Source organism: Cannabis sativa, chromosome 4 (assembly GCF_029168945.1).
Source record: "Cannabis sativa cultivar Pink pepper isolate KNU-18-1 chromosome 4, ASM2916894v1, whole genome shotgun sequence".
In the NCBI taxonomy this organism is placed as follows: domain Eukaryota; kingdom Viridiplantae; phylum Streptophyta; class Magnoliopsida; order Rosales; family Cannabaceae; genus Cannabis; species Cannabis sativa.
The window spans coordinates 55607796-55629077 of record NC_083604.1 but is presented as its reverse complement, the minus strand read 5'-3'; the positions used below and the strand labels follow the sequence as shown (position 1 = coordinate 55629077).

The window sequence follows — 21282 nt, the reverse complement described above, 5'->3', positions numbered from 1 at the left end:
AGCATTCGAAGACGTGAATCAGTAGTGATCGGTTTATCGCGATTATGTCAATTTACAGGCCCTACACTATGAGTATTACCCAGTATCATTTACCAAAACACATAAATACCCACTAGCATACCTTCCTAAAAAGAGTTTTCCATGAGCACCCAAAACCAGAAACACATTTTCTTCAAAGTGCAGAAAACGAAAATGCAGGGATTTAGAAGCTAACCTTTAGTTTCGATTCCTGCGGTTGTTCTTGATCACTTCTGAGAATGAAAATGCGGTGGGAAATGACAGAAAAGTTGGAATGAATTTCTTTTTTCTGGGCTGTATATACTGGGAGAAGTTAAGAGAAAAGAGGGAAAAATGGGATATTTGATTCGTATCAAAGCGTTTAAATACCCCTATCCCTTATTTATTGGGATTGTGACACGTGGCAACCAGAATGCCTAAGGTCGCCCAATCCAACGGCCAGCTATGGCCACGCCTACACGAAAACCGAAGAGTTTCGTGACGTGGCATCCTAGAGATAATGAAAATTAATCATTACAGCCGTCGTTTTTCGAAACCCTCGATGGGACAACCAAAAGGTCACCTCCTCGTGACAACCTTTCACCTGTCTCTCGAGCGATAGTTTCCTCAGTGACCGCTCAAGTCACATCGCGAAACTAGGGGCATGTGTTATAGTGAGATTTCTCTCACTTAGAAACTCGAGACCAGACCCCTCTTTGAAGGACACGTGTATCCAGACTTCCAGTGAAGGCTGAAATGTCCAGGGGAGACTTCTCGAAGTTTAGACCTCGCCCAGGATAAAACCAGCGAGGTATCGCGGATGCGACTTAATTCATACCGCATAACTGTAATCCTCATCATACAGGGTAGACCCAGCTCGCATATGTCAGAACATGTGCGAGTACCTCCCTCTATACCTCCGCGGCAAGTACAGAGGCCAATGCCCTATGATGCAGTTTTGGTCCCAATGACCCAATAGCCCTAACGGACCAGTGTAAGTTCGCATGTCCAGATGCTACCAACTTCAGCATGCGACGTCCGTATCGAGCGATCACCTAAGGACGCAGGCGTTCCAAACGTACGTGCGACCCTACGAACTCAACAGACGGAATACGAACGGTCAACTCGCAGATGCGAAGGACGCATACGTTGATGAGTTCAGTAACTGTCATATATTTATTAATGTTAACGTTGTCTGAGTTTAATCATGACAATTCAATGTGTAAATAATGGATTAACAATAAATGTGATCCTCATGTAACCGATTGGGCACCCGCTTTGTATATAAAGGGGTGATCCACCATGAAAATGCACCTACGAATCCCTTGCTACAGTGGACTAAGCAGAACAAAATCTGACTGAACCACTATATTTCATTGTCTTCTGTATTTTTTCCAGCTTTATTGTCTGTTATCGCATTCCTATTGGAGTACTCGCCGTTTTAGGTTGAATACTCGCATTTATCATCTCTCAAACAATTCTATCTTTTACCAGCTAAATTACACTTCTTGGTGTTGTGAAATTCCAGTAACAACAAAATCCACTTGGAGTAGAGTTTCTTTCCGGTGCAGAATTATTACGACTCACCAAGGCGCTATTCAGAGGAGTTGAAGAGGTAGTCTCTGTGCGAAGAACACGAGTAAACACATCTTGTAAAGAGGAGACATCAGAACCAGAGAGAACTTGTGACTTTGCAGAGTCAAATTCAGATGAGAGTCCTGCAAGAAAACTCATAATAGCCATCTGTTCTCGTTGGCGCTGTTGAACTTTTACATCAGGACTAAACGGTAATAACACATTAAGTTCTTCATATGTTTTCTTGAAAGCCATAAAATAATTCATAAGAGACTTATCTTGTTTCTCCGCGCGATAAAAAGCTTTGCAAACATCATATATGCGAGATATGTTGTCTTTGCCAGAATACAAAAACTCCAAGTAACCCATTAGTTCTTTAACCAATTCACAATGATTAATCAAACTAATTACCTCATTATCGATAGAATTTCAAATTTGAAGGAACAAGCGAGCATCCTCACGGAGCCATATTTTCCTTGAATCGTTTGTTTCTTCAGGAGGATCGTCAGTCAAGTGATCATCTTTGTCAATACTCCTCAAATACAGTCGAATCGTCTTACTCCACTCCAAATAATTCGAACCAATCAACTTATGATCCGTGATTTTAGACATTACGGGAACAACATCAGAAACAACAACTGATTTTGAATCTGATCTTTTCTCTGCCATAATCTCAAAAGCAAACACAAAGACAGAGAAAAAGAACAAAAGAACACCAAAGAATGAACACCCAAACACGAAGAAGACAAACAAATACCGAATTACAACCTAGAACAGATGCGAGTGGGCTTAGAAGAACCCAGTGAAGAATCGGCAACAGAACGCCGTCAAAGGCGCCGTCACACGCGCCTCCACGCGCCGGCGCGTGAGCCCCACGCGCAGAAGCTTCAGGCGGCGCGTGAGCCCCACGCGCGAGGAATCCGCGACCGACTTCGGGGTTCGTAGATCGGCGGCTGGGCAGTCCTCCTATGTGGGCGGTGAGAAACAATGTTCACTCCAAATAGGATTTCGAAAAAACAACCCTAAACTCAAACCCTAATTTTTTTTTTTTTTTTCAGAACCCTAATTTCGAATTTCGAATTTTGAATCACAATGCTCTGATACCATGTAGAAAATAGTGAATCGAATTGTGTATATATTTCATAGAATAGTACATATTTATATACAAAGCTAGGAGACTAGGAAATAGGAAACTACCAACAAAATAGGAAACTACTAAATACAAGTTACCCTAATTCTTTTACACCTAATATACAGCTAATACTCTAACAAGCTACAACTAAATATTCATTTGTAGAAAGAGAATGGTGGAAGTACACCAACACGTGCTGCTATGTTTAAAGTCTGCTATACTAAAAACGATAAGAGTGTAACTGATACAACGAAAGAAGTAATGGTATGATCGTATAATTTTTAATTTATGCCTAACATGTTTTTTTATTAGTTCTTAATTTATATTAATGATAGGTACAATTACAAGAGAAACAAGAGTTGAATGAAGATGTATCAAACGGAAGGGGTATGAATGCATTCATCTGACGTAATGGGTAAAAAAAAATACAGATCAGTCTGTATGTACGGTTTTGGTGTTTGTCCATCTGACATATGGAAAAACAAATCCAGCAAGAAAGAAAACCAAAAGAGGTATATACAGACTCTAGAAGCTGAATTGAAAGAAGTAAGATCTCTAGTTCAAGCCAACAAGCAATTAAAATTACAATGCAAATGACACATCTATTATACCTGACATGGTTAGAGCTTTAATCTCTCTATTTTTTTTTTAAATAATATCTCTTTAGTTTTTATTATTATTTCATGTTTTTCAATACTTAAAACTGAACATATTATTTGGAAGCTCTTAATTACAGTGACAATGCTACTTCTTCACAACTGGTTACGTTTTAATTTTTTAAATGATTCAAAAAAATTATTAACCAATAAATTATGTTACTGATATGTTGTTATATATGTAGGCCAAAAAGCCTTGTATGTCACATAACAAGGAATCTCGACGTCAGTTGTGGCTTTCATCTTCAGCATATGATATTCCAATTGTTGAGGTAAGTATTATTATTATTATACATTTTAAATATTACTTAAATATTAATGTTTTTTTTATTAATGAATTTATTAATTTGTGTGTATTTTTATGTCATAGTTTATTGTGTAGATTTGGTGAAATGGTTAATCTTAAGAGCGTTACTGCTGATCCTGAAACAATTGCTATTGGTCTAGTTGTTAGTAAAGATTCATCAAAAGAAGTTGGAGGAAAAGAGCTTGGAGATCATTATTCTGAAGTTGTTGTTCAAGTTTATATCAAGCCTGACGAGAATCAAAATGTTATTTTTGACTGAAGCTTTAAAGATAAGTTTATTTTTTTTCAAGCCAAATGTTATTATTATTTTTTTTTTATTTTAGTGATTAAAATGTCACTATTACTAATATTTAGTAATAGTAATAGTGGAGAGCTATCCTCTCTCTTTCAACTATTACTATTATAAAGAGGAGAGTGCTCATTATTCGATAAAGGGTGATTTTGGTTTTCTCAAGAAGCTTCAAAGATAAGTTTATTTTTTTTCAAGCCAAATATTTTTTTTTTTTAATTTTTCTTAATGTTATTTTTTCAACCCAATTAGAGAGGTTTAATCAATTTTTCTTTTTCTGGTGATAGCTATCAACAAATGAAGGGTGTTTTTAATGAGCTGGGGGTGCTGTTTAAGGATGTTATACCTTTATTGTCTAAATTTTCAAGGGCAGTTTTGTTCCCATGTCACTCGCGATAAGAATGTGCAGCTCATGGTTTGGCAAATGATGCTCTTCAATTAGACGATGAGCTATCCTGGCTCGAGGAGGTGCTGCCACTGATTGTAAGTTGCATCATTAATCATCACTACAAAAAATCTTATTTTTAGTCGCAACAAAACTTGTGACTAATTATAAATCATGATTCTTATGTTGTGATTAAAAGATCCGTGGCTAAAAGTATTAGTCACAAAAATTACAATTTATTGTGATTAAATATATTTTTAGTCACAATACATGTTATGACTAAAACTAAATTAGTGACATGTAACTAAATACTATGTTTTAGTTACAAGTAATATTTTGTTGTGACTAAAAGTCACATTTATATAATCACAAAAAAATTATGTTGTGACCAAAAGTAACAGTTTTTGGTAATGCATATGTAATTTTGATCACCACTGAAAAAATATTTTAGCCAAAATAAAAAATTATATTACATTTTTTAAAAAATATTTTTGTCCCAAATATCCTTAAATAATATAACATGTGAACATAAAATATTTGACAAGAAATATTAATTATTATTATTATTGGGAAAATCACCCTGAACGTGCGAATTTATGAAGGTGGAAAGTAGGGATGAGAAAAAGCTAAAAATAATAAGGTAATGATGAAAGAATCGCATTAAAGGTGGAGAGCTGTCCTCTCTCTTTCTCTCTGTCTCTGTGTCGTGGAATGGAAACCCTTTCAAAATATAATGAATTTAAATATTAATTTTGTCTTTTAGTTTTTTTTGACTGAACCCAACCGGACGACTGGCAACAGCAGGTGATCAATTACAACTGCATATATACATAGATACATACAATACACCCCGTAAATGAAAGAAACACATTAAATTAATATGAATAACTTTTTCCTATTTCCTTTACTATTATTCTCGAAATTTTAAATTCTAGTTTTCTTTTATCTTTTATGTTTGTTTATTTGTGGAGTGTATTTGGTGCTTTGGGTTTTGTTTTCTTAATTTGTTTGCACTTAAATCGAATACCGTTTTGGATAATCTTAATTTTGGAAGATAATGTGAGTGTAGTAAAACTGCCATTATTGGCGTTAATGTATTTCTCTCTCATAATTGAAAATGCTCTTAAAATTGTCTTTTGGCACTATAAATTTGAAGAGAAATATAGCTAGGGTTTCTTCAAAGTGTGTTGAAAACAAAGGTCTTCTCTCTCTCTCTCTCTCTCTCTTGAGGAGAATATTGGGTTTTGAAAAGGGAATTCAATTTGTCGGAAAACAACAGTTCAAATCTATATATACTGGCCAAAGCTCCAAATATTACCCTCTCAAAGAAACTTGTCTATCTATATTCAAAAACCTCTCTCTTTCCAAGCCTTTTTTTTATTATTAGTTTTCTTTTTTGCTGTTGTTCGTGTTTCTTTCTTATATATAGATCTTTCTCTGTGTGAAGGATAAGGGTGAGAGGAATGTTGTCTGGCTCGAGGTCATGGAGTTTCATGAATTTCTACATCATATAATATTTGATGAGAACCTAAATGATTCTCGGACCAGGCTTCATTCCCCTCAACCAATATTTCCTTTGAACTATATATAATGCCATTCGTCAGATCAAGATGTTATACACACCCAGATCTAATTCTTAGGTTAGATCTTTGAGCAGTTAATTAGTTTTGTTTTTGTCTCATATATTTTCTGGGTTAATTAATTGATCAGATTTTTATTTTATTTTATATATATAACAAAATATTTGTTCTTTGTGTTGGGAAGGCCGGTTCTGCAGGCAGCTAGATTCTCGGATCTTGTTTGTAGTGTAATTATGATCAACTTCAGTGAGTTCAACTTTGTTTAAGTACTGAGTGTAAGTTTTTCTTGTATATATATATATATGTCTCTCTTTTATTTGTTGGTTGCGTGAAGATGTAATTTTTCCAAATGGTTTGGTGAACAGTTTTATTCTTGTTAAGTACGTTACCAAGGACATCCATGTGTATGATTGTATTTTGAAGTGTTAACCACATTCATATATGCATATCTATCTTCGTATTAATTAATTAAACCAAAGGAAACTATTGTTCACGTACGTATTTCAACTAAACAAGAAAGTGTACACTGTTTAACCTATCACATGTGTGTAGCTCTTGTCTGCGATTCATAGGCCGACTTTGTAGTAGCTACATATATAGAGTTAATTTGCTTAATTACCCTGTATATGCGTCATCTTCTCTTAATTTTCTTATTTTTTTTTTCTTCTATTATTATTATTATTTTCCAAACAAAATATTATTATATTTTGGGTTTAATGTTATTTCCTTTCTATAGAATCCAAATTATGACCTAGAGATAAAATACTGAAGAATAGAATACTAAGGAGCATATGTGGTAGCCAACCACTTTATTTAGCATACGTTTTCTAATAATTTATTATATCAAATCTTATTTATCTTTTAATTTGAAGAATAATAATATATACATGATGAGAGACATATTATTTAATTGCAGTGTTGTGTACCCTAGGTGCCTTGTAAGAGTTTCTTAAAAATAAGGTACAAATTATTAATGTAACATGATATATTATTAGAAATTGTACCCCAAATATGGCTAATAGGTGGAAAGTATATTGGCTAATATATGTGGAAAATATTAATAATCGCTAACATGATGAGAAGTAGTTTAGGTAGAATTATCGGACTGCTCATGACTTTTTGTTTTATTGGTTATATTTTAATTATTGTAAAAATATTTCCTCTAAAACAGTAATATATAATTGATAGATGATGAGCTCTAGCTAACATTTTAAAGTTATTATTAGTGTTATCATATGTATTTTCATATATATATATATGTAAATATTTGAATGAATTAAATTCATTTATATATATATTTTTGATTTCAGTTCCGTACAAAAAGTGGGGCATATGTAATTCAGACATTATTAATTGCTACTTGTCGATAGAACTGTTAAGTACATGTCATATAATAAAGTTTCTTTATATTTGGTTGTTCTGAGTTTAATTACGAATGAACATATATATATATATATAAAAATTGGTAAGCTTTCCATGGATTTGTAAGATGTGACAAATTATTGGATAAAATGGATATGGATACTCCATATTTTAATTTAATAAATATTTTATTAAACCGTTAACTAATTATAAATTACTTTAATGTGCCAAAGAACATTCTTACTAATATTAAATATGAATGATATCCCATAAACACAGATATGAAAGACTTTATTAACGAGCCAGTAACAAGTAATTTCTGAGGAAAACCAAATTAATTACGGCAATGTATACATTTATATCTCCCTCTATACTATATACGGTCACAAAAACGAGGACTCATGCTTGAGCTTGCACATATATATTTATTATGTAAAGGAAATATTCAGACATAAAGAAAGAAAACTTGACAAATAAAAAATTTAAAATGCATTAATTCTAAAAGGGTTTTGAAATTCTTAATTTTTCAGTTCACAATGACTTTGGAAATATGTTTCTTCCTCTCATCGATTTTCCAACTGTTAATAATGTAATTGATTACATAACGCATTACTATAATATCACTGTAAAGTGTCACCATATAATTAATTATCAATTTTTTATAATATTTATTAAAATAAATAAAATTTAATATTATATTTTAGAGCATTCCTATTAAGCACCAGTGGTGCCTAGTACCTTCTCGATATGTCACGTTGCGATTTGCTAGCGATACTCATAAAAGCTATTATATTAAATTATATGGGACCCGATACTTAGTTGTATCAATAGCAATATTGACACATAAGAAGGTACTATAGGTACTACTGGTACCCCTTAACATTTCTCTATATTTTAGGGTGTTAGGCACCGTCAATACCCTTTCATATTTTTTTTAATTATATAAATATATTATATACACATTATATATTATATGTATAAATTATAGGTATACCGTATACATGCTCACTTTCTCTCCCTTTGGGTAGCTAACTCTTTCATAAAAGAGTACTTATCGTATGAGTACGTGCATACTTTTATAGGAAAGGAAACATCACGAAAGGAGAGAGGGAAATGAAAGTAAATGACGACTGTTGACAATTTCTGGGAAATGAAATATGAGAGAGAGAGAGAGAGAGAGAGAGAGAGAGAGAGAGAGAGAGAGAAAGACAGAGAAAAGTGACTAGCGGACTAACTGGGTGACTTGGTTTTGTGTACTGAGACAAACAATTTTTGTAGGATTCATAATAAGAAAATAAAAGCAATTTCAAAGGCTTTTTTTGAAGTGGGTAATTAAAAGCCATCATTTGTTCACATGCATTGGTATTTGGTACCATTAATTAGCTTTTCTTGCTCGTTAGATTTATATATATATATATGCTACAGACAAAATTGTAGTTTAACGTTAGATAAAAGATGCATTATTTTCATAAAATAATTGGGCTTTCGATGTTGCTCTTTCCTGTACAGAAATGTTTAAAGGTACTGGTGTACACTAATTATAGGTTATATGTATCTATATATAGATTAATGGATTTTTTAACTAGCAAAAAAAAATATTGGATTTTTTATGACTCTTAACGCAAACTCTCTTGTAAAAGAAAGTGAAAAGATAGAGTTAGACTGAATATGCAGACGAAAAGAGAGAGTGAGCATATCATAGTAAGTTTGAGATTACGTGATGGGCAAGCAAGGTTTTATTTAGTATAGGTGTATATATAACGTTGTGTTGGCAAGAAGATGGAAAATATATATGGGCCATTTCCATCTTATCAGTTTCAGTCTCAGTCTCATCATTAAAAATTTCTTATGTTAATTTTCACATTTTGTCCCATGTGTGAAACGGTGCTTCGAACAAGTTAATGTACTTTCAGTACTCTTTCTACTCCTATGATTATTTGTTGTCCATTTACCTTAAATTCCTTTCTAACTTCAACCAAAGGGAAAAATGTTACTGTTTTGAAAACATGCAGTCTCATCATGGTCAACTTATACACGCACCTCATCAAATATCACTAGGTCATAGTATATTGTAGCCGTATTATTAAGCATATTATTAATAAGTATCATGGCTTATATGAATATCAGCAACAACTTGTGACACAGTACTACTGCAAAAAATACAATTTTCGTCGGTTTTGTACCGACATATAAGTTATTAGCGCAGGTTGGACGAACTGACGTATATTCTATAGACACATGAAGTAAACTTGTTGAATCGGTTTTTAAGTGACGATAGTACTACTTTCTTGCATTAGTTGTCGCTAACAAGTTAACATGTTTTTTTTATATAAATATGTGTCGGTCCAAGGCCAACGCCAACAAAAAAAATACAACATCATCAACCCAGCCACCACCACCCTGATAACACTCAACCATCACATCCCCTTACACACCAAAAAAAAGGAAAAAACCAGATAAAAAATGATTACAAAATAACTCAACCACATATTAAAAAAAAAAAAAAAAGGTAAATAGTGGCATAAGTACCCAAAGTTTTAGGTTTGTAAGCAGCAGAAACCCAATGATTTTTTTTTAGTGACATAAGTACCAAATGTTTATAAAACTATAATTTTCTTCCAGTATCATCAGTACAGACTCTGTTATTGTCTTCACCAGGGTACTTATAAGACCCAAATTTTAGATTATTTGGTCTGGACGAAAAATATGTAGTATCAGTTACTTCCAAATCTTTTTTTAATAAATTTAGAACGGAGCCTGTACTGACAAAAATAGAGAAAAATTACAGTTGTACAAACATTGGGTACTTATGCCACTAAAAAAAATCATTGGGTTTATGCCGCTTACAAACTCAAAACTTTAAGTACTTATGCCGCTATTTACCAAAAAAAAAATAAAAAGAATATAGGGCAAAACTACCGAGAACCACTGGCCGAGTGTACCACCTACAAAGAAAAACAAGAGAAAGATGCAGAACAAAAAAAATAGAAGATCAGAAAGAATGGAGAAAGAGAAAGAGGACGGGGGTACCCATTGGGGTTGTCACTGCTACATTTTTCGAGGCTTGGGGTCGTGGGTGGGGGACCGTACTGGGGGTTAAAGGTGGCTGGGGGTCATCGGGTTTGGGGGCTTAGTCGGGCAAGGAGCTCGAGAATGAGAGAAGAGAGAAAGAGAAGAGAAGATTGAATTGGATGGAGACTCCTTGTGTGTTGAATAGAAGGATAGGTTGCATTTCATGTGTAAATGAGCTATTCAACAATGTCGTGTCTGTTTAAAAAGACGTTTTATAGCATCTTTTTATAAACAGACGTAAATAATTTAAATATCTGTTTTATACTGACACAAAGTAGCATCAATCTCAAATTAGCGAAAAAGTTTAATGTAGCCTTTTTTTGTCGGTTTTGAGTGTTAACTAATGCAAAAAGACTATTGTGTAATAGTGAAAATTCCAAAATAATTAAGTAGTACTCAGAAAAATGAAGTGCCTTCTAGCACTTGGGTCTTAGACCAAAGCCCAAAACAATTTCTAGCGAGATTCTCTTACAAAAGTTGGTTAATGCAATTAACTATGAGTAGTATATATACGAGATGTTAGGTCTCTTAAGAGTCACTACAAGAAAAAGACCTTTTGCCAGCGACGAAGCTCGCTGGCAAAACTAAGGGGAAGTTGCCAGCATAGCTTTGCCGACGTTCTTTTTAGCTGACAAGAAAAAGATCGCCGGCAATGGCTCGTCGACATATCAACTTTTACCAGCGACATTAGTAGATGCGCCGGAAAAAGACTTTACACCGGAGAATTAATTTGTTGGCATAAGTACATCGTCGACAATTGAGTGTCGGCTGAGGTGTCCTTGTCAACGTTTTGCCGGCGAGTTAAATCGTCGGCAAAAGAATTGGCACAAATTTGGCGCTAATTCTCAATTTGCCGCCTACTTTTTGCTGACGCATTAACTCATCAACAAATCTATTTAATAATAAAAAATTAAATTCTTTTGCCAGCGAGTTAATGCGCCGATAAAACAATTAATATTAAATACTTTTACCGGCGCAGATTAACTCGTTGGCAAAAGTATTTTTTTAAAAAAAATTAAATTTTATAATATATAATTAAATTTATTATAAAAAAATTATATTGTAATTACAAAACTACATAAAACGTCGTAAACTAAATAAAAGTATTTTTAATTCATAAACAGTAATATTATGTACACTGCAGACTAAGAAAAACTACAAATCGATAGCAGCATCGTCGTCATCACCAGGATGGGTAGTCTGTGAGGAAGACCTAGCAACATGGCTAGGAGACTGAAATGGTAGAATCGAAGGCATCTCGGGCCTGTTAAATCCTGGAACAGTGTTGTCCAATTGGATCATTTGTTGTTCGAACACACTCATGATTTGATTCTCAGTCATCATCATTTGTTGTTGCCACTCATTTCGTGATTCCTGCTCTTCCACCCTTCACTTCAGTGCCTGATATTCCTCTTGAGTGACAGTGGGTTGTCCGAAGGGATTTGCCTTGGGAGTTGCTCTTTTTGCCCCTGTCTTAAGTCTCGGCAACTGGCCTAGTCCTCTGTTGGATTATTGTTTTACCAGGATCTAGATTTACTACCATGTATGTTATTTAACATCCTAAATATGAATTTCTAAAACAATGTATAAAGTTTAAGAAATCTTACATTGGTTGCAGCGAAATTAAATGACTCCTTCCGCTTAGATCTCTAACCCTTGTATCCTTTCTGTAGCAAAGTATCACCAAGATCTGAGCCCGATTCTCCTTCACTTGAATTGGATTCTTCACAGTCTTACACACTATGATTGAGTACCAACTTGTTATATGTGGGCACGTACTCTATAACTATAGCTCGAATTTTAATGGCGAAGAAAGACTAAGAATTTCGAATTAGAGAAGAGAAAAGAAGAAGAAGAAGTCTCACACTCTCTAGTTGTGAAAACTAGGTCAAGAGTCATTAGTTGGATTATGAGACCTTACTCTTCTTTTTATACTAATTCTACTAGTGTTAGGGTTGATTTATTTGGAATAAAAAAATGATAAAAATAGAGCAAAAATAGGCACTAGTGGTCGACCATGAAGTGGGCCCAACACTTGTTAGATTTTTGCAGTTATTCTCAACCATTTATCTATTGTTTACAAATACCACTTTTTGCACTTTCAACCCTATAAATGTCAAAAATATTTATTATTAATTAGACTCCATAAAGTCTCTTAATTAACAAATAAACCCTGAAATTCTATTTCTTCACAGTCAAGCCATATCTTAGTGAAAATTCATAAACTAGACGTAGTCTAATTTTAGAATTATAATTGATTAATTAAAATCAATTAACTGAGTCTTACAAGCAGTATTGTCTCAACTAGTATGGGGACCATGAGCCTATATAACTGAGCTTCTAATAAGCAGATCTAGAATTTATCAAGTAAATTTCCTAACTTGTTAATTCCTCATTGAACCACTTTAGAACTTAGAATCGCACTCTCAATTATATAGAATGCTTTATATGTTCCACGATATAGATACGTTATAAATATTTAACCATCATTCTAATCCCAATAATCAAAGATCCTCTATAGATGATTTACACCGAGTAGGGACAAATTATCCGTTTCACCACTCAATGTATTTTATCCTTAAAAGACTTAGCTTCCTATAAATGATATTTCAGTAAACTAATATAATCACTGAAACAAGAGCTCTTCCATTTATCTCTATTAAGCCAAGCTCGAAGAAAATCATCATCTCACTTCTATGTCCAGATAGAAGATATACATTACATATCTATGTTTAGCGTGTTCGAAATTATTTTACCAGGATCTTAGATCTACTCACAAGTATATTTATTAACATCCTAAATATGAACTTTCTAAAACGATGAAATAAACACATATAAAGTTAAAGAAACCTTACATTGGGTGCAGCGGAATAATATGACTCCTTCCGTTCAGATATCTAGCCCTTGATTCCTTTCTCAGCGAGCATTATCAATATCTGAACCTGGATCTCTTTCTCTGAATCTTTGATGCTGAAACTCCTTTTGCTGAATGTCTTTCTTCACGATCTTCCTCACTATGATTGAGGTATCACTTGCTGTGTGTGGGCACTACTCATACACTAAGAATTTCGAAATTCAAGAGGGAAGAGAAAGAAGAAGTGGCAGCTAAAGATAGGGAGAGAGAAAGGCTCAGGTTTTTCTCTGAAGGAAAAATAGAAAATTTAAGTGTGTAATTTTCCTGAAGCCTTCACTATCTATTTATAGCATTCCACTAGGGTTAGGTTTGAATTATTTGGCATTAAAATAATGAAAATATCAGTTTAAATTTCCTACAAAAGTGGCTGGCTCTATACTAGTGGATTTGGGCCTCACTTTTTGCAATTTTGCAGTTTTACCTTTTCTGCATCTGATTTTCTCAAAAATGCCAATTTTCTAATTCAACCATTTAAATGCCAATTCTAACTATTTAATAACTATAAATAATTATTAAATAATATTGTCATTTATCATATTTATTAATTGAACCATACAAAGTATCATAATTAACAAATATGCCCCTATAAACTCTTTCTTTACAATTTCGCCCTTACTTAGTGAAAAATTCACAAATAGACATAGTCTAATTTGAGAATTATAATTGATTAATCAAAACCAATTACATGAGTCTTACAAGCAATATTATCTCAACTAGTGGGGGGACCATGGGTCTATATAACCGAGCTTCCAATAAGTAGATCAAGAATTTAGCACTAAAATTCACTAACTTATTAATTCTTCGTTGAATCCACGCATAGAACTTAGAATTGCACTCTCAGTGTATAGAATGCTCTATATGTTCCACCATATAGACACATCATTAGTTATCCATTGTTATAATCCTAATGTGATCAATGATCCTCTATATGAATGATCTATTGGAAATTATTTTACCAGGATCTTAGATCTACTCACAAGTATGTTCATTAACACCCTAAATATGAACTTTCTAAAACGATGAAATAAACACATATAAAGTTTAGGAAACCTTACATTGGGTGCAGCGGAATAATATGACTCCTTCCGTTCAGATATCTAGCCCTTGATTCCTTTCTGTAGCAGAGCATTATCAATATCTGAACCTGGATCTCTTTCTCTGAATCCTTGATGCTGAATCTCCTTTGCTGATGATCTTTCTTCACGATCTTCCTCACTATGATTGAGGTATTGCTTGATGTGTGTGGGCACTACTCATACACTAAGGATTTCGAAATTATCAAGAGGGAAGAGAAAGAAGAAGTGGCAGCTAAAGATAGGGAGAGAGAAGGCTCAGGTTTTTCTCTGAAGGAAAAATAGAAAATTTAAGTGTAATTTTCCTGAAGCCTTCACTATCTATTTATAGCATTCCACTAGGGTTAGGTTTGAATTATTTGGCATTAAAATAATGAAAATATCAGTTTAAATTGCATACAAAAGTGGCTGGCCATGCTTAGTGGATTTGGGCCTCACTTTTTGCAATTTTGCAGTTTTACCTTTTCTGCATCTGATTTTCTCAAAAACGCCAATTTTCTAATTCAACCATTTAAATGCCAATTCTAACTATTTAATAACTATAAATAATTATTAAATAATATTGTCATTTATCATATTTATTAATTGAACCATACAAAGTATCATAATTAATAAATATGCCCCTAAAACTCTTTCTTTACAATTTCGCCCTTACTTAGTGAAAAATTCACAAATAGACATAGTCTAATTTGAGAATTATAATTGATTAATCAAAACCAATTATATGAGTCTTACAAGCAATATTATCTCAACTAGTGCGGGGACCATGGGTCTATATAACCGAGCTTCCAATAAGTAGATCAAGAATTTATTACTAAAATTCACTAACTTATTAATTCTTCGTTGAATCCACGCATAGAACTTAGAATTGCACTCTCAGTTATATAGAATGCTCTATATGTTCCACCATATAGACACATCATTAGTTATCCATTGTTATAATCCTAATGTTATCAATGATCCTCTATATGAATGATCTACACTGTAAAGGGATTAGATTACCGTTACACCCTACAATGTATTTATTCCTTAAAACACTTGACCCCGTATAAATGATATTTCAGCTTATGTGAAATGAGTACTCCACCATTTATGTTCGTTTGGTCAAGCTCGAAGGAGATCATCCTTTGCTTACTATTCGCCAGATAGAAGCTATAGATTCCATGTTTATGCTAGCGCTCCCACTCAATTGCACTACCGTGTTCCCAAAATGTACGTATCACCCTGACCTAAAAGTAGGCTTAACTAACAAATCAAAGAACACGAATAGCCTCTCGAGATTGAGCCTAATCATATCAGGATTAAGATCATTTGATCTAGGATCAACTAGGCGATATTGACTTGAAAGATATTACGGTAAGTTTAATAAATCTAAGTCAAAGTTCAATATCGGTCCCTTCCGATGCATACTCCATGCATCCAACCTGAGCTTTACTTTAACCAATGTTCTGGAAAGAACATAGTATTTCTCCAAATACAAGTAAACTCTTATTGTAGATTATCATATCAGTAAAACCCTGTGTCTGATAAATCTAGGAAACTTTATTCACATAGTCATGTTTACTTTCCAATGTGTTGACGGCACAATAAACAGGATCAAGTATGTGAAAAGGGTTTCAGATGAATTTATACATTATGTACATATAATCATGAAATAAATCATGTGAACCATGCAACATTAAATGTTATTTCTGATCTATATTAATAAGCAAATCTGATTATATTGAAATGAGTTTTATTTAGGGCATAAAACCCAACAAACTCCCACTTGCACTAATATAAAACAAAAAGTGCGTTTCAAATAATCTCAACACCTTGATATACAAATCAAGTGTTGTAGTAGTAAACTCCTCGTAATAGGATCTGAAAGGTTGAATTAAACACAACCTTTTCTCCACCATTACTCTTCCTTAATCACAAAATCATTGATAATGTGAAATTCCTCTCTATATGTCTACTCTCTTGGGATACTGGATTCTATACCTTTGGCAACTACTTTTGGTTTATCTAGAAATTAACACTAGTAGTTTAAGGCAATTTGGAATGGTGCCAAAGATGTATAGAACTTTCCTTAGACTGAATAAGTACCTTTCCTGCAACTTTAACATTCAATCTCTCTCTGGTAGACCTAAAGACTTCAGATAGGTTTTTACACTTCTCCAAAATCACTATTCCACCCCCAGAGTAATCACCATCTTATCAGAAAGATTTACTAGCACAAAGGAAAATTTCGAAATCTGATATGGTGTAGTCTAAGAGTTTTAAACACACCCTTATAGACTAACATATAGTTCCTCTTCTTAATCTTAAGATTTACTTGATTGTCTTCCAATGTTCTTCTCCTGAATTAATCTGATACCTACTCATTACTCTCACTCAACAGCAGGTGTCTGGTCTAAGGCATACAAAAGCATATCTACGACCTCTCACTGTTGATATAAGAAATTCTTTCATGGCTTTATCTTTTCTGGAATAGTTAAGACTTTTCCTTAGATAAATAAAATCTATACCTAAGAAGTTGTGAAGCTTCTATAGATTGCCATTAAAAAGAAAATGCTTCAGCATCTTACTAAAGTAAGTTGCTTGCATTAGAGTAAGTAATTACCAGGTATACCACAAGCCATAGGTTTAGATAAACTCAAACCTATAATACTAGGAACAGGAAGTTTTGTTAAGTCCATTGAATGGACTTATAAACGAAAATTTCCTTTTATGTCCTTGTAATAGAAAACTTTAGGTTACTCCATGTGAATGGATTAAACCATAGTTCTATTAGCTTTCTTCTTAGTTTCTTATCTTGACAATCCATTACTTGTTTAAACTCACAATGGATTTTAATCACTAGTGTCTCCCAAGTCATAAGAAGGTGAGTTCCTAGAAACTCTCCCACTACGACGAGGTACCGTGAATTGTGTCTAAGAAAACTAAATGGTATTGATCTCTTCGGTTGTAACAAGACAACAGAGGCAGTGGGATCATCATATATCAAATAAGATGATAGAACACTTTTGGAATCAAGAATTAAATATCTCCTTTATTCGCTACTTGTTTTCAGACTTAGTCATTATCTTAGAAAAGTAGTATTTGTTTGAAGAAACACTTTCTTATCTATTGACAATGGGATGGTCCACCCCTAATCACTTAGAACAGCTAACAAACCATGGTTAACAGTTCTAGCTTTTCTTAAGATTTTGATTAGGTCATCCATGAATCTAGTAATGATTTACATTAAGTATACAACCATTACATCATTCTGAAATTGTATTACCATAGAAGGAATTAGGCAACGACTAGTAACTAATCATCAATATGCAACTCGAAATTTACGGGAGGTAAGTTTGGATATAATTCAAAAATCAATTTAATGATCTTTGAACTGCATATCAACTAACTATTTCTCCACCCCTATCAGTTCGCAAGATCTTTAACCACTTACCTTAATGGTTTTAACCATTGCTAGAAATTTAAGAAATTTTTCAAACATTTCAAATTTCTTTGCGTAAGGTATAATCTATAGTGATCGTTTTAAGAATACAACGAAAAACTCATATCCACCCCTGAATGTACATCCATCTGCGAATGAGATGAACTACTTTCAGTGGATATAGGCATATTAACTCTTTGCAGAGATTAATCTTGTCAAATCCACTATGAACAAGATACAAATGCCATAGATTAAAAAAAATGTGGTAGTGTCTATTGATGACATAGGTTTAGTTACATCAAAGAGTTCTAGAATACTTCAAGTGGATCCTGGTCACAGAATACCTAACTCATATTCCATACAGTTTTAATCCATTCATAAAAGATGGATATTAAACACTTGAGAAAGTGTAACTGTATTGTATTCTGGAATTAGAAATTTAAGAAAATTTCTATTTGGAATCTAAAATTAAAGTCAAAGACTTAAATTTATACCAAATATAATGAGTAATTCTATCTTGGACCAGCACTACTAATACAAACTCTAAGTCAGATTTGCCCATACAAGTAGGAGATTTCTAAGATTGAGGATTTATATCAATTGGGAATAGAATTTCGGGATTATAATCATATGCGTCATTTAATTTCTTAAGAGAAAATATAGAATGACATGAAATGATTTATAAACCATTCATCCAATGATATGTTTTGAAGCTAATTCGAAATGAATAAGCTAAGAGGAATTAGGATAATTTCGTTTAAAATAAGAATCCAACGATGCTTCAATTAGCGAAAGACAAAGTAATCTTATTTATGTAATCTTCTTGTTTCATATTGTAAAAATACTAGTCTAAGGTGTCATCAATTGATGAACAGTTAGATGTCGCATATACAATACTTATCTTTCGAGATCTTACACTATTATGTATGTCTAATGGTGAAAATCCATTAGGGATTTATCTCATTAGAAAAACAAACATGTTAGACCAACAATGAAGATTCGAAATTAAACTACAACTTAATAACAGAAAATAACATGGTTCAATATAAATTCATACACAATTCAGAAATTATAAACATATAGCAAGTAGGAATGACTAGTGAAAATACTAAAACATACAATCCTAAATAATTTCCAAGGTTTTCAACAAACTGATACAGTGTCCCGGTAGGCGAGAGTCAAAGCATCATTTATTGAATAGAGTTGTCAGCTCATCTAAAATAGAAACCATTCTAGCAACCTTTTATTCGATCAAAATAAGAATCCAACGTTGTCCAGGTAGGCGAGAGTCAAGGTTATTCTTATTTAATGAGCTTCCACCATTGTTTCATGTTTTATGAGTTTATCTCTAAGTAGTCACCGTAGGGGAGAGTCTAAATAGAGACGAAAACTCACAAAACACTTATCAAATGAAATCTTACAGTGCTAAATGCGTTCAACGAATAACCATCCATAGGGGGACGAAGTCTAGCGTCTCGAGGTTATATTGAAAACATTTAACTTTTGTAAGACCAACAATGGAGATCGAATATCTTAATAATAATCAAGCTCATTATTTAAAGTGAGTTGTATTTTCTTTGATTCTCTTTATTTAATTTATTTATTTTAAATATATATTTATTTAAAATTTCCAATTTAGAATGAAAAATTCCAAATATAAATTTTAATTTAATATTTATAAATTTTACTTAGATGGATATGAAAATAACATGAATTTCTTCCATCTTAGTAATAATTTCCAATAAATATTTAGAAAAATATTCAATTTAAGTTGTTACAAAATTAATATAAATTAATTTACAACTCAAATTTAATTTTCTATAAATATATATTGCATTTCGAAAAATTAAAGTATTTAAGAATACAATTTTCGAAAATGCATGTTAAAATAAAAAAATTAATCCTGGAAAAATTATTCTAATTTAATGTTGGCCCAAAATTAATTAATAAAATTAATTTACAACAAAAAATATAATTTTCCTATTTAATTAAATATAAAAGAAAAATTTCAAATATTTAAGTATGATGATGAAAATCAACTTAAATATTAATTTTCTATTTAATTAAATACACTAGAAAAATACTTCAAGCAAAAATATCATCTATCTAGATTTTCCTTTGACTAATTAATTCAATTTCTAATAATATACTTTAATTCAATTTATTTTAAATTAATCAATAAATGAAAAAATCATTGATTTAAGTTGATCCAAGAATTAATTAAAATAAATAATTAATTTACAACTTAATCTATTTTTCAAGATAAAATTCGAAATTCTAGCATTTAAGAAATGCAATTTCGAAAATTGATTAATAAAATAAAGAAAAAATATATTTTGAAAATTATTTAAATTTAGTTGAAAAAATAAATTTCAACTAAAAATAATTTTCAATTTAATTAAATGTCATGAAAAAGAAATATTTAAGTATGATGATAAAAATCAACTTAGATATTCAATTTTCAAATTAATTAAATGTATTAAATTCAAGAAATAAATAATTAAGTGTAGAGAAGGCTTAATTATTAGTCTCTAGTTTAATACTAGGAAAAATATACTTAAAATAAATTGTACCAAAATTAATTATTTAAATAATTAATTTCACAATGTATAATATTTTCCTATTTAATATTAGAAATAATAAGTAGTCTAGAAATAATTATCTAGAAAATATCTTATTTGACTAAGTATCTTTTCCACAAAATTTGAAAAAAAAAAATATCTAATTTAAGTTGTTTTAGAAAAAATCTAGAACTTAAATATTTTTCAAATTTAAATTTAATTAAATATCAAAAATTAAGTTGTAACCACTTAATTTGAAAATATTCCATTTTAAGTTAATATTCGAAAAGATATTAACTTAAAAAATATCTAAAGAATCTTAATAACCAATGCCTAAAATTCCTCAACTTAATTTTGAAATTTGAAATTCAAAAGATATTCAGATTTAAGTTGGTTAGTTGTAGATAACTAAATATCAACTTAAATAAGAATATTTAATGAAAAATTTAAATTAAGTTCCAGAAAGAATCTAGATGGTTATAATTCTATATTTAATTAAATACAAGAAAATACATATAGTTTAGCTTAGAATAAAGAATTCTTTAAACTATAATTTTCTTAAATTAATTTCAAAATAAATGAAATTAATTATGTTGCTAATCAATTTTATTAGGTTAAACTAGTGTAATTAACCTAGTACAGTTGTTCAAATCAGGCAAATGGGCCTTCACAATTGGGGTGGTTCATGTGAGGGGGTGCTGGGTTCAGTATGTCGTACCCACTTCTATGGCTCCCAACTCTCACACAAGGCCCAAAAGAGAGGAATTTAACCTTAATAAGAACAACTGTTATTAATTGAATAAGCCCAATAACTAAATGGGCCTAAATAAATTCTATCAAGAACTATGATAATTTATTTTAGCAACAACAACCTATATGTATCTATAATCAAATTAAACACATAGGCTCACACAGGCACACTTTGGATGGGTCCTATCATGTTGCTAGGTCATAC

The 21282-nt window shown here is 32.0% G+C and overlaps 1 long non-coding RNA gene across 1 annotated transcript; it reads left to right on the top strand.

Annotated features, from left to right (window-relative positions):
- The first annotated feature begins 4882 nt into the window (after positions 1 to 4882).
- Positions 4883 to 6361, top strand: LOC115715106 (uncharacterized). The gene is made up of 2 exons (XR_004011177.2): positions 4883 to 5981; positions 6106 to 6361. It is a non-coding gene; the product is annotated as an uncharacterized LOC115715106 (long non-coding RNA).
- The last annotated feature ends 14921 nt before the right edge of the window (positions 6362 to 21282 follow it).